This window comes from Petaurus breviceps, unplaced genomic scaffold (genome assembly GCF_028583685.1).
Source record: "Petaurus breviceps papuanus isolate PSGF00001 unplaced genomic scaffold, PetGlider_PUasm1.0 140, whole genome shotgun sequence".
NCBI classification, from domain to species: Eukaryota; Metazoa; Chordata; class Mammalia; order Diprotodontia; family Petauridae; genus Petaurus; species Petaurus breviceps.
Window position 1 is genome coordinate 22,358,092 of NW_027185698.1, and position 15,463 is coordinate 22,373,554.

General features: G+C 38.3%; 2 pseudogenes; one reads left to right on the forward strand and one right to left on the reverse strand.

Annotated features, from left to right (window-relative positions):
* Nucleotides 1–10,728, reverse strand: part of LOC138151423 (potassium-transporting ATPase alpha chain 2-like) — a 95,950-nt pseudogene extending 85,222 nt beyond the window's left edge.
* A 1,740-nt stretch (nucleotides 10,729–12,468) lies between these two features.
* LOC138151427 (myosin light chain 6B-like) lies at nucleotides 12,469–15,044 on the forward strand (annotated as a pseudogene).
* The last annotated feature ends 419 nt before the right edge of the window (nucleotides 15,045–15,463 follow it).

Here is a 15,463-nt window from a genome sequence, read left to right on the forward strand (position 1 = left end):
CCCTCCCCTTCCATGGTAGCATGCAATCAAGTATAGGATCTGCAAATCCTTTCACATTAGACATTAGACAGGTTATAAATAAGGATTCTAACAGATGAAATGAACAATGGAAAAGAGGAAACAAAATCACGTAAGAAAAAGAAAGAGAGCTGGTAGTTTGCTTCAATCTGCATTCAAACTCAGTTCTTTCTAGTTCTTTCTCTGAATGTAGACATCTATCCCCATCATGAGTCTTTGGGATTTGTTTTATAACCTTGCTTTTCTGAAAAGAGTCCTATCAAAGCTGGTCATCACACATAAGTTGTGCCTGTAATTGTGTACAAATTTCTCCTCGTTCTGCTCTTCTCACTAAGCATCAGTTTGTATAAGCCTCTCCATGTAAATATAAGTCCATCTGCTCTTCATTTCTTATAGCACAATAGTATTGATTACACTCATATACCACAACTTGTTTAGCCATTCCCCAATTGATGGGCATCCCCTTTATTTCCAAATCTTTGCCACCAGAAAAGAGTTGCTATAAATAGTTTAATGCATATGGGTCTTCCTCCCACTTCTATGATCTTTTTAGTATACAGCCCTAGAAGTGGTATTGTTGGATCAAGGGATATGAAATTATTTTAGTGCTTTGGGAATATTTCCAGATTGCTCTCCAGAATGGTTGAATCAGTTCACAACTCCACCAACAATGCATTAGTGTTCCAATTTTTCACATCATCTCCAGCACTTGTCTATTTCCTGTTTTGTCTTCTTAGCCAATCTGACTGGTGAGATGTGATATGTCAGAGTTGTTTTGATTTGCATTTGTCTAAGCAATAGTGACTTAGAGCATTTTTTCATATGCTTATACATATCTTTAATTTCTTCCTCTGAAAACTGCCTGTTCATATGCTTTGATCATTTATCAACTGGGGAATGACTTGTATTCTTATAGATTTGACTCAATTCTCTCTATATTTTAGAAATGAGGCTTTTATAAGAGACATTGGTTGTAAAAATCATTTCCCAATTTCCCACTTCCCTCTTAATCTTGGTTACATTGTCTTTGTATGTACAGAAACTTTTCAATTTAATGTAATCAAAATTATCCATTTTGCATTTTATAATGCTCTCTAGTTCTTGTTTGGTCATAAAATCTTCCCCTCTCCATAAATCTGACAGGTAAACTATTCCTTGCTTTCCCAGATTGCTTACAGTATCAGCCTTTATACCTAGATCATGCACCCATTTAGACTTGATATTGGTATACGGTGTTAGATAATGGTCTATGCCTAGGTTTGAGCTGAGTTTTGAAGGAAATCAGGGAAACTAGGAGTCATAGATGGTAAGGCAGAGTATTCCAGACATGGAAAACAGCAAATGTAATTCACTGAAGCTAGAGATGGAACATCATGTGTCAGGAATTACCGTGTTTCCCCGATAATAAGACACTGTCATTTTTTTTTTTTTGGAAAGAAAAACACCAGAGGGCTTATTTTCAGGGGAGAGCTTATGTTGTCCTGCCTCAGCTCTCCTCCGCGGCACTGCTCTCAATGGCGCCAGCAAGAAAATCACTGGGGAAGAACAGGATGACGCGCTCACTGCTGCAGCTCTGATTGGATGCAGCTCGGAGCGCGGCGTGCGTTTCACGGTGGGGGAAGGGGGACGGTGCATACAGAGGGTACCGTAATGTAGCATGTAGCGCAGGGGATCACCTTCACTACAGTAGCAATCTCAATAGGGCTTATTTTCGGGGGAGGGCTTATTTTAGAGGAATCTTACACAGTAAGGGGAAGGCTTATTTTCGGGATAGGTCTTATTATCGGGAAAACACGGTACTTGTAAGTAAGTATAGCTGAATCATAGTATTTTTAGAGCAGAGTAAAGTATAAGAGATGGAAAAGGTAGGAAAGAACATATTCAGTCCTGTGCTTTAAGTCACTTACTTTGGCAGCTGAGTAGAAGATGAGTTGGGATTAGGAAAGATGAGTGGGGAAAACTAACCAGAAGGCTATTATGATAGTCCAGGTCAGTGATAATGTATGAGGATGATAAACATGTGAGTGAAAACAATTGACCCATGGGAGCTCTATGTTATCAAGAAAGATAACATAGAAGGGGTAGGAAGAGTACTTAGGACAGAGCCTTCAGCAGCATTCATAGTTAGTGAACAAGACCTAAGTCTCTTATCCTAATGCTCAAACTTATTGGATATTTAGGATCATAGATTTTGAACTTGATATGACCTAGAGGCCATTGGGTCTAACCCTCTCACTTTAAAGATATGAAATAGGCCAGGAGAGGTTAACTTACTAGCCCAGAATGCTCCACTTAGTGCCTGAGTGGTTTTTGTATCTAGATGATGTCAGTCTTCACAGTTGAATGTGAAGGAGGCCAATGACCTACCAATTCTTTGTGGAACCTCCCCTCTTGTCTCCTATGCTGGTGAAGACCTAGAAAATTATGTGGCAGGTAAAGAAGTTCACGTTCCTTTAATCATTGTTGAGAATGAAGTCCCTGGCTTGGTGAAGAATGGGATATGAACTAAATGGCAATGTGATACATCCACAGGAATATACAAAGGTTCAAAATCCATGAGGCTAATTGTTTTGCTTATTGTAATTAGTGTAGACTCCTGAGAGAGAACAATCCCTGGACTGAGAAACAAATCATGATGCCTCTTGGCTCATTGAAGTTCTCATTTATATTTTTATTTTATATATTTTCTCCAGACAAGGAAAACATTGGTTTTAGGAGAAAATTGCCTATAATTTGTTGTTCTTTCATTACTTTCAGTTGTATTTGACTCTGTTGTTCATTCAGTCATACCTGACTCTTTGTGACCCCAAGGATTAGAGCATGCTAGGCCCTTCTATTCTCTACTATCTCTTAAAGTCTGCCCAAGTCCATGTTCATTGTTTCCATACTACTAGCTATTTATCTTATCTTTTACTATCTCCCTTTCCTTTTGCCTTCAATATTTTCCAACATCAGAGTCTTTTCCAAAGATTCTTGTTTTCTCATTACATGACCAAAATATTTGATCTTCAGCTTTAGAATTTTTATTTCTTTAAGTATTGGCTGATTTGACCTCCTTGCTGTCCAAGTAACTCTCAAAATCTTCTCCAAGACCACAATTTGCAAATGCTGATTCAATTGCACTCAGCTTTAATTATAGTTCAACACTTACCACCATACATTACAAATGGAAAAACCACAGCAACGACCCCTTTCGGGGTTTTCTTGTCAAAGATACTGGATCGACTTGCCATTTCTTTCTCCAATTCATTTTATAGATGAAGAAATTGAAGCAAACAGGATTAAGTGACTTGTCTAGGGTCACACAGCTGCTTAGTGTCTGAGACCAGACTAAAATTAAGGTCTTCTTGATTCTAGGCCTGGCACTAAAACCACTGTGCCCCCTAAAAGTCCTTGTAGAAACTTGTATAATGAGAAAATAGGTTCTTTTTCTTCACCATTGTTAAAATGTACACATTTTAAACAGACCAGGGGGACAGAGGGCAAGGTACAGAAGAAAAAAAAATCAGTCAATACAAAAAGCCAAATCTCATTTTTACAGTGTGTTAAGTAGGAATCTTTCATACACATTTCTACTAGTGTGTGGATTCTGATGATGGCCATATTGTACAAGAGATATTTCAGCAGAGATGACTGGAGAGTGCCGAACATCAAGAGTGATAAATTTAAAAATAATGTTAGCAACCAATAACAAATTCAGTAAGGCATGGTCTTATTCCACCAGCTTCCTGGTTAATGCCTGATTAGGAGTTTTCAAAACTCATCATATGACCAGATGATAATGGCATATGGTACCAGCACAAACTAATGCTGAACCTGAAGCATGATGAAATTCAAGGTTGTAACACTTCCAAATCCATAGGAGACCATTAGTGCTATGATAACTTGAGAAGCAGTCGCAAACCAGATAGATTTATTTGTGAGACCTTGCTGGAAAATTGAATTCATCCATAATTTTTCTAATGATTAAATTTTCGATTTGCTGGACCATGACTCTAACAAATTAAGTAGTATGTCCAGTCCAGTTCACACATTTCCAGTGATACCTTGTCTATTCTTGTTCATATCTATCTTCATAATTGAGATTATCATTTTCCCATAATGGCTATAAATAAATGAGCTGATCAGGATTGAATTCCTGGTCTGCATACACAGTGGAGGAGACAAAGCATCATCCCACAGATATCAAGATCCCAATTTGGAGGTAAGGGTACCAAGCCAGGTGGTAATTTAACACTCTGTCCTTTGTGTGGAATGACTTCTTAGCTTTCTCATAAGCTAAGAAAATGGAAGGGCTAACAACAGTGCCCAAGGTTATGAATAAGATGTAGGTGGTACTAATGGGCAGGGGAACCTCAGCAATAATGAAGATCAGGAAAGGGCAAATCTCTGTAATAGTTTTTGATCAAGGTGAACACAATGATTTTTTTTCAGATTGTCAAATATTAAGTGACATTCTTCTGTACCTGTCACTATCAAGGCAAAGTTGTCATCTAGTAAGACCATGTTTGCTGCCTTTTTGCTGCCTCAGAATCTGCAAAACATATAAAAATCCCAACACAGGCCTTCTTTGGGGCTGGAGAATCATTAACAGCATCCCCTCTCACTATAACAATGGCATCTTGTCTCTGACAGCCCTCCATGATCATCAACTGTTGGGGGAGTGATGTCCTTGCAAAAACAATTTTGGTGTGGTTGTTCAGGAGCTCACCCAACTGCTCTGGATTTATGTCCTTCGTCTCCATGTCATTTACACTGTTGTATTTGTCTCCCTTAAGTTAACCCTCTCCACAGGCATGTTGAGATGTTTTGCTATGTCTTCCACAGTCTTGCTACTAGCTGAAATGATGACTATACTTTTCTTGATAGCTTTGGCTGTGGATGGATGATCACCTGTCACCATAATAACCTTCATACCAGTACTACAACATTTGGTGACTGCGTTAAAAACAGTGGATCAAAGTGGATCAATTAATGGTTGTTATTTGTCAGTCTTTCAGTAGATTCCATTTGAGATTTTCTTGGCAAACATTTTGGAGTGGTTTTTCTTTTCTTTCTCCAGGTCATTTTACAGATGAGAAAACTGAGACAAACAAGGTTAAGTGACTTTCCTGTGGACATATAGGTGTCTAAAGTGATATTTGAACTCAAATCTTCCCTGACTCCAGACCCAGCACTCTATGCACTGTTCTACCTAGCTGATATATCAGTGATGTGTGGTTTGTCCTTTGTTCTCTCAAAGAGGACCATGACCTCAGACAGATGATGGCATGACTTGCAATTGACTTTGAGTTGAGTGAGAGAAGGCTGTGCAAAGTCACCAGCCTCACTTTCTCCTCCAGGGTCTTCTGGGTCAGATATTGATTAGGATGAATGGAGGTGGCTCAGGAAATAGTGGGAGACCTTGGACCATTTAAGCTAAGGTATTTTCAGTTTCTCACTTTGAGTGAGGCAATGCCCACTCAGTGAATAGGCTTCTTTAAGAAGTGAGTCAAGGGATTGCTCATTTAATAAAAAAGAAAAATCAAATTGGGAGGGGAACATCCTCAGGGTTGCTGGCCAGAAGAGAAACAGTTACTATTTACATTCACTTTGAGCCAGGAGGGCCTTAAAAATAGCCATTGAGTGGTGCTTGGGCAGGGATCTATTGTTGTCCAGTCCCTGAGATCTAGAGTGAATTGGGTTTAAAGCTCAGTTTTTGGGAAAGAAATCTGGTCAGTGAACCCCAAGTTTACTAGGTAAATTTTAGTATTCAAAATTTACCTTCCTTTGGGCAGAATGTACTCAGGTAAGGGGAGAGGAGAGGAGAGGAGAGGAGAGAGGGGAGGAATATCAGTGATATCAGTTTAAGATAACAGAAATCAGAGGTGGGAAAATTCATTGTCTCTATCAGAACAGGCATTTGTAAACTAGATAGAGATGACAGAAATCCAGAACTCTTTCCCTTAACCATCTCAACTCTACATATGCAGTTTAAAAGACCTCTGCTATGCTTTTATCATTCCTGGTCAATGATTATGGGACTGCTGCATTTCTCCAAGATTATCTCAGAGACTCCTTTCGTCACCAAGAGAAACTCTTGTCATTGGGGTCATCTGTCTCATGGATGGAGAGCTAAAATTGGTTGATGGAGTTAAAAGTGATCTCAGCCACTTTTCTGTTTCTTTGCCTATAACTTATACATTGTCAAATATGTTTCTTACTAAATCAGAACTGAGGACCATTATTGACTTCCTCAAGCCTGACACTCTATCCACTGTGCTTTGTCTCTCTTCTTGCCTGTCTCTCATACAGAGATTTGTACCTTGGGCCAATCCAATAATGTCTTATCATCAATAAATTGAAAAAATTAAACTAGATGAATTCTAAGTTCCCTTTCAATGATATTAAGATACTACTCCAAATACAAACTGATAGAGACCTCTGGTTCTCCATCATAATAAATGATGTGACTCATTTATAAGCCTTTTCTCTTTGCATCTCATTTATACCACTTTTCTCCATGCCAACTCAATCACTCTAACCACATTTTTTTTCATACATTTAGGGGCTAAGTTCGACCATCATGCATCTTACCAACTCAAACAATTGAAGACTGTCTCAACACTCCTCAAGTAAGTCTAAGTAGTAACTGGCAGATGTAAGAATATGCCTCTAGACTTTGTGGTGCATAACTGAAACCCTTTTCCAGCAACGTGAGCTTCTAAAATCAACATATTCTCTTCAAATTAAAAATACATTCAAATGATTCTTGTATATCATGGTTTTTTGTCATCTTAGATGCCGTTCCATGGATATATTTTAGTTTGGCAATGCCTCCACTAAAATGTGGCACCCGCCAATTAAATTCAGTATCCCAGATATATTTTGACTAGTGAAGAAAGAGTGTGGTGGGGTATTTACCTTCTTTATGTTGAATATGATTTCTCTCAGTACAGCCTCAGTTTAACTTCATAATTTTTTTACCTGCTACATTGAATGATTAACTCAAAATATTAAAATAGAACTTCACTTTTCCTTATTATATTTCATTTTATCAGATTTGACCCATCATTTAAACTACTAACATTTTCCCCCTATGACTGTCATTTAAGATGTCAGCTGTTCCTTCTGTGTTCGAGTCATCTGATTTTTATTCTCTTGATTTATGTTATAGCAAGATTATCGGTACTAATGTGGTTCTACTACTCTAGTAATATGTCAAATTGCTGGTCAATGGTTAAAAATCTTATATTTAAAATGTCAATACCTAAATTAATATTTATCCAGGGTCTAAAAAGCTATGATTCTTAATACCCTCTATCCTTTTTATAGCACTTTTAGAGTAAAAGTGGGCTCACTCAGAACCAGGTCATTTGCATTTTTCAGTGCCTCTTGGGATGCCAAGGCTAAGGAAAACATTACCCAGAGCAGTACTTTTCCAAATGTGGGTTGCAACCCCATATGTGGTAATGAAAAATTTGGCAAGAGTAAAAGGTTTCTTAACATTGAATGACCAAAAATTAATTAAGAATCAAATGCACAATGAATCTGAGGTGTTTCTGGCATGCTCATGTTGCATTGTGCTATTTCACCACAGCCTTGCTTCTGAACACAAAGCATGTGGGCTTTGTACCGCACATGACCTCATGCCACATAATGCCCATGGATGAGCTGAACTATGAAAAGGTATCAGCAGTAGAAAAAAAATTAACAAGTCATGAACTAGAAGAGGGGTTCTTAATGTCTTTGTGTGTGTGTGTGTGTGTGTGTGTGTCCTGAATCACTTTGGTAGTCTAACAAAGCCTATCTTCTATCCTTAGAATAATGTTGTAAAACATATAAAATATCTAGGATTAAAAAGGAAACCAATTACATTGAAATGCAGATATCAAAGCATTAAAAAATATTCATAGACTCTAGGTTAAGAACCCTTGAGGCTACCTTACAAATTGTATCTTTGTTTCTCTAAATTGGTTCCAGAAGAATAGACTGTTTTTTATAGAATGGCTATGTTACTAATTCCATTGTTCTCTTAAATGTAGTCTATGTAACTAAAATACACCTTGAAATGTAGTCCATAATTTCCTACTGTAGGATTGACTTGGACAGAGGAATACTTGGTTTTAAATATTATATTCAATTATTGTTGTTCCGTCATTTCAGTTCTGTCACATGACATTTAGGCTTTTCTTGGCAAAGATACTAGAGTGGTTTGCCATTTTCTTCTCCAGCTCATTCTATAGATAAGGAAAATGAGGCAAAAAGGGTTAAATGACTTGCCCAGGGTCACACAGTTAGTCAGTGTCTGACGATGGATTTGAATGAAAAGGAGTCTTCCTTACTCCAGGACCAGTACCTATGACCCCATTTTAGGGTTTTCTTGGCAAAGATACTGGAGCGTCTTGTCATTTCCTTCTCCAGCTCATTTTATAGATGAGGAAATTAGGCAAACAAAGTTAAGTAACTTGCCCAGGGTCACACAGCTAGTGAGTCTCTGAGGCCACATTTGATTTCATGAAAATGACTCTTCCTGATTCCAAGCCCAGTGCTCTTTCTACTGCACCACCTATCTAGTGCTGGTTAGCTATATGACCTTGGACAAGTCACTTATCCTCTTGATTTAATTTCCAAATCAGAAGAATGGGGAGAATAAAACCCATAGATCAGCATATGGAAATCATTAAAATGACATATAAATATCAAGGATTATTATTAATATTATTGGTTTGTGACTTGCACAAGTAATGGCAGCATTATCAACAAATAATGGAGTTGAAACTACTTGGGGTCAAATAGCTACAGATGACTCTGTTGGAGAAAAAATGATAAACTGAAGGCTGAGTGAAACAGTATAAAGATTTAGTGTTGATTCTCTGTACAACCTATCCTGCCACATTTGAAATTATTCATGGGGCTGCTGTTAGACTTCATCAAATTACTGCCGATAGAGCACACTGAGAAATGATGGAACGTGACATTCTCACATCCAGTAACACAAATCAGGGTATATTTGACATTTAGACTCATGGTTGATACTGTTATTTATTCTCAGTGTAGGCTGTATACTTAGCACTTACTGTAATTGTCTTTTACCCTTTTGGATGATGCGTGGTCCATCACGCAATTAATTTTGCTATGTTTCTTTGTAGAAATTTTATACCCACAGTAAAGTTTAATTATCATGAGTTTATTGCACTAAACCTAAATGTGTTCCTGGAGGCACAATACATTCTGGATTTGATTTTCATTTATTTCTTTATTTTAAACAAAGTTATTGTCTATAAGTATATTTTTAAATGTCATTGTTTCTTATCTGGAAGGTAGGTGTCATTAAATTGCAAGGAAATAATTTTGAAAAATAAATGCTACAATTTGAGATCATATCCTCCAGTGAGTATAAAATCAATTTCATCTTATTATATGAAAGTATTCATTGATAAAGTCTATCAGTACTGATAGGACCAGTTCATGTAGACAATATAGGCAGCAGGTAATATGATAAGCCTTCATTTTTACTGACCAGCAAATTTTGACTCAAGACAGGATAGAAGTAAAATGGCTGTCATGGTGATGCTATATATTTTCTGGAAAAAATGGAGTTTTGTAAAGTATGATGTGAAAGGAAGAAGCTCAGCAGTTTATCATAGGCTGACGTAACAAGCGAGGAAAATTGTATATTATTGGTACTATTAATATCAAATATCAAATTACATGAAGTACCAATGTATATATGTTAGATGAGACAAGGAAATAGAATGGAAGAAGCAAATCCTTGAAGAATGTCAGAGTGGGGTTAAAGGACTACAAGATCAATGTAAGTCACCAATACAAATGGTGCCCAAAACCAGTGCTGATGGTCTTAGCTTCCATTAAAGGAGGCATACTGCCTTATGAACTCCATGTACATGGCCACCCTCCATAGGAGGACCTTTATTAACCTCTCATCTTAACTGATGTAATTAGTTGCCTAAATAGTCTACCTCTTTCCAATGTCTTCTCTCTCCTTTCTGTCCTTCCAACTGCTATCAAAATCACCTTCCTCAAGAACATATCTCATAATGTCACTCCTTTCCTCAAAAAATACTCAGTGGCTCCCTTTTTCTGCTAATATAAAATCTAAACTCCTTAGCCTAGGATTTAGTACTCTTCCTAATATTATTTTAACCTGTTCCCAAATTTTCTTTTACACAGCCTTCCATTACATCTTATTTTGGGTGAGAGTCTAAGGCACCCCGATGGTAAGTAAGTACTAAGCCAAGCTTCAATATATTGAGTAGGATGATCAGTCCCCTAGTTTTCAGGCTTCACCATACTGAGACACTGTACTTCCTTTAGTTTGTGTTGTAGTCCAGAAAAATAAGACAAAAGAAGACAAAAATCAAATTCTTCTGGCCTACATAAAGTGTTTTTTTTTTTGTCCTATAGTATATCTTTTCCTTAGCTATGTTCTCTCTCTGTCTCTGCTACCCTTTCTCTTCAGCTTTGTCCATTCTCTATAACCCTTTCCATATCTGTGGAAACTTTTATACTTGGAATATTGCAGATGAGCAATTTTTCCTATTGGATTAGTGGCTCCCTGCCTGTGACCCTGTGGGTAGGAAACCCTCCAAACTCTCCATAGCCGGACTCCACCTCTACATGTTCACATCCTGAATTGGCTGTGACATCACAGTCGTTCCAGGTTGTACCCCAATCACAGAGCTGCTTGATTTTCCCTAAGTCTTGCATCCAGGAAGTCCTGATTTTGAATGATTATGCTAGCTACTGGAAGGCAGGGTTGATGAGTTACTTCATCAGGATATGAATCCTTGCCCTGTTATGATAGATTTGAGGGATTCCTCTCATTTAGAACTTTCAGTCCTGGCCCAATGTGAGAGGTTAATTAGACTGCCCTGTTACCATCTTCTTGTTGTTTTTTGCCTCTTCCTCCCTACAGTGCTCAGCCCTATATAGACTTATTTTCTCAAGGCCTAATATCTCCTTTGTGGTAGTGGTGGGACTGGCACCCAAGTCTTGTGCCTCCAAGTCTCCTTTGCCCTACTCATTCTATCGCCATAGTTTAATTTCTCAGAGGTTTTCTTTTTAAAGCTTTCAGAGAATCACAGATTTGGAAGATACATCACAGTTCATCTTGTCTAGCCCTATTTGACCAGAAATACCACTTATCACATCTTAAACAAGTATTCATTCAACTTTCCTGAAATCTTCATTGATAAGTTTAACCATTTGGCCTTCCTTTTTGGGCCTTCCCGTTAGCCAAACAAAAGGGATTATGCTGCTGTTGTTCATTCATTTTTGTTTTTGTTTTTCCTTTCAATATTGACTGGCTTATTTAACTATGTTATTCTTTTCCACCTAGCAATGATCTCTGATACCAAGGAGATAAAATAAGACACACATATGTATTATTTTTTTCTATTTTTATTCAGTGATACCCTGAAAAAACATGCATTATACATTTCCCAGACATTGGGTCATAGGTAGAATGAGATGTTTCTTCTTTAAAACACTCTTCCCCAGAGCAGCTAGGTGGCACAGTGAGTAAAGTGCCGGCCTTAGAGTCAGAAGGACCCGAGTTTGGTTCCAGCCTCAGACACTTAACACACACACACACACACACACACAAAACTAGCCATGTAACCTTGGGCAAGTTACTTAACCCCAATTGCCTGCCAAAAAAAAGGCAAAACAAAAAACATAAACCACTCTTCCCCACACTTTCTCCCCCATCTCTGATTCTGGCCATGTGAGTTCCCTAAGGAATACATTTAAAAATAATCTCTTTGGCTTTTAAAGTCCTTTATATGCTGAAACGTTCCTGTGTTTCCATTCATTTTATATTCTACTCCTCTGTGTATACTCTGTGATTCAGTGACATTTGCCTCCTCCATGTTCCTCACTGACTTCTATGATTTTCACTGTCTATCTTCCATGCCTGGAATTCTCTCATTCCTTAACTCCATCTCCTAGAATCCCTGACATCATTTAAGTCTCAGCTAAAACCCCAACTTCTGGGAAAACAACAACAGCAAGAAACCAAACAAACAACCCTTTCTCCTGTCCTTTAATCTCAATGCTGCCCTTTGAGATTCTCCTGATTTATCCTGCAATCTTTGTAAATAGATGTTTGTTGCTGTTACTGCATTAGACTGAACTTATTGAAAGCAGAGACAGTTTTTAAACTTTTTTTTATATCTTCAATGCTTAACATAATGCCTGGCACATAATAAAGGTTTAATGAATGATATTTGACTGATTTGGGTAAGTATCACATGGGTTGAGAGGGTGAAATGGGAATCAACTCAATCAGCAGTGTGCCTTGTGTGCTATCAAATAGATACTTATAAGTATTATAATATTATATTATATATATTATAATCATCTGAGCCTATATGAACTTTGCAGGGGGCCTTATCTTCTCTTCTTTAACTGGTATATAGGATTGGCTCCATAAAAAGTTTGGGGCTCATGACTGGCAGTGATATTATTTTTAAAGAGTACCATAGTAAGTTTATCTATGGCATTGTTTTCCCTTGGAGTCTCCTAAATAGAGGTAATTTCTTGCATACCATATATAATATTATGAAACAAAGGAGAGTAGATTCTAGGTACTTTTAAAAAAAGGAAAGTTTGTATTAAAAAAAAACCTCAACAATAAATATTTATTAAGTACCTAAATATTGTGTATAGAACACTATGCCTGGTTCTGAAGGAGATACAGATTTTAAAGAAGAATTGGCTCCTCCTCTCATGGAGTTCATAGTCTAGGACAGGGTGGGGAATCTGCATCCTGGATGCCACCTGTGGTCTTCTAGGTCTTAGTATGTGGCCTTTAGACTGAGTCCAAGTTTCATAGAACAAATCCTTGAATTAAGGGCATTTGTTCTTGTAGCAGCAAGCACCCTAGCATACCCAGGATGGCTGCCAAAACAGGTTCTTAGATCTGCTTTTCTAAAGGAAAGCAACTGAAAATGGATTAACAATCTTGCTTTAATCAAACATATGTCATTTACCTCACTAAGGGAAAAAAGGTCAGCACCCCAAACTTCAGAGAATACAAACAAGTTACAAGCAGATGGAGAAACAGATCAGCAGACAGGCTTCCAGCTGTTTGACCATTACATCTATACCTAGTCACTTACCAGAGAAGGAAGAACCAACATTTGGGTTTTCAAAGCCTGGGACTCAACAGCTGCCCAGAGTTTCATCTGGTGAAATCACACAACTCTTCTCAAAGTGAGCCCCCCCTGCCAAAACCTAACATCAGGGTATATATAGCCCTCTCCTGGCTCAGAGAATGTCACAACCCTCTTGTTCCACTGCCAAATCACAAAGCATCAAGGCGTGGGCATTCCTGAAAAAACAAGCCTCCTGCCATAGGCCCCATGGGACCACATTCAGCCTGTTGGGGGGCAGAGTATATTTTCAAATCAAGGAAGGTTCTCAGAGTCACTTAAGCCTATCAAAGGGCCTAGGGGCAGGGAAGATCTTAAATTCCCATTCCCATAACTGTTCTGTAAAGTTTGGATTCAGTTAAAGGGCCACACTTAAGGACCTAGAGGGCCACATGTTGTTTTGAGGCTGAAGGTTCCCCACCCCTGATCTCAGAGGAGAATAAGACACAAATACAGATATGTGTACTGCTTAACAATTATACAATTATTTGCTACTTTCTCTTACTAGGTACTCCAACTAGAATGTGATTGAGTTGCATATCTCTTTGTCTATCCATAAATCTATGTCTATACAGAAATTTCCACCATGTACATGATCATGTGTTCTAAGTAGTTCTTATTGGCTTATATTCTTGCTTTTGGGAATATTTTCAACCAGCACTTGAAAGAATACATTCACTAGAGTGATTGCAGTGAGTACTTGATAATTTACATTGCTAAAAATGGGGAGACTAGTAGTTGGATGAAACATACATCTGATATGAAAGGACCTTTTCCTATAACATGAGTTATAACTATATTATATATATATATATATATATATATATATAACTATAACATAACATGAGTAAGGGCTCACCTTAGAAGGAGGCAGTCATTGACCTCCATGGTATATTTGACAATTTCAAACATATTTTCTCAAGGTCTCACAACTCTTTTGAGTTGGTGCTAGAACTAGGACCCAGGTCCCCTGCCCCTTGATCTGACCCCTAAACCTTATGATTCCACCTTTATTGCTTAATTGCTCTGAATCTTGGAAGATTTTTATAGAATTTCACAGTTGGAAGGTATCTGAAAGAGCATCTAGACTAAACCTTAAATGATCAGACAACAAACCAATAATATTTCAAATTGTATTTGTCCTTTTGTTTGAAACCTCCATTAATAAGAAACTCACTAGGTCCTTGTGCCTGTCATCTGTCACCCACCGTTCCTCCCAAAAAACACACCCTTGTGAAGCGGCCATTGGGACCTGCTGCCCCCAAACCTGCTGCCAAGCCAAACAATGCCCCTCCAGGAAAGCCCAAGGCTGAATCAGCTGTTCCCCTTCCCTCAGCATCTCCCACCAAACCCCAGGAGACCCCCATTGACCTCTCCAAAGTTGTGATCAAGTTTAACAAGGACCAACCAGATTACTTCAAAGAGGCCTTCCAGCTGTTTGACCAGATTGGGGATGGAAAGATCTTGTTCAATCTGTGTGGGGATGTGATGTGGGCCCTGGGCCAGAACCCTACCAATGCTAAGGTGCTCAAGGTCCTGGGTCACCCAAAGAATGATGAGCTGAACTCCAAGCACGTGGATTTTGAGACCTTCCTGGCCATGCTCCAGTCAGTAGCTAAAAGCTGGGAACAAGACATGTATGAAGATTATGTTGAAGGTCTTTGAGTGTTTGATAAGGAAGGGAATAGTAAAGTCATGGGGGCTGAGCTCAGACTCATCCTCACCACCCTGGAAGAAAAGATGACTGAGGAAGAGGTGGAGACTCTCATGGCTGGACATGAAGACAACAATGGCTCCATCAACTATGAAGCTTTCCTGAAACCCATTATGTCAAGCTGAGGCCTGAAGATCCTACTTCTCTCCAACCAGAGTGTTTTCCTGCATCCTGGAGAGATGAAAGTACAGGGCAGTGCACAGAGCAGGCACTTGGCAAAATGTTCATTGCAAAATAAAGCAATGGACTTCTGAAAAAAAAAAAGGAAACTCAATACCTCCCACTGTAGTACATTCTAATTTTGGAGAGCTCTAAGAATTAGGAAATTTCTATGTCCTACTAAAAAGAAAATGCCTAACTACAAGTTCTTTTCATTTCTGCATGTTTCTAGGTCCAAGTAGAACAAGCCTAACCTCCTTCCATAAAAAAGTTCTATTAATACTTACAGATAGTCATTATATCCCTCTCTAATCCATATCTTTTCCAACCTCACCACCCCTAGCATTTTCAGCCAACTGGACCATGTCCTGGTCTCCACAATTCTTTCTTTGTGTTTCCTCTATTAAAGAGGCAG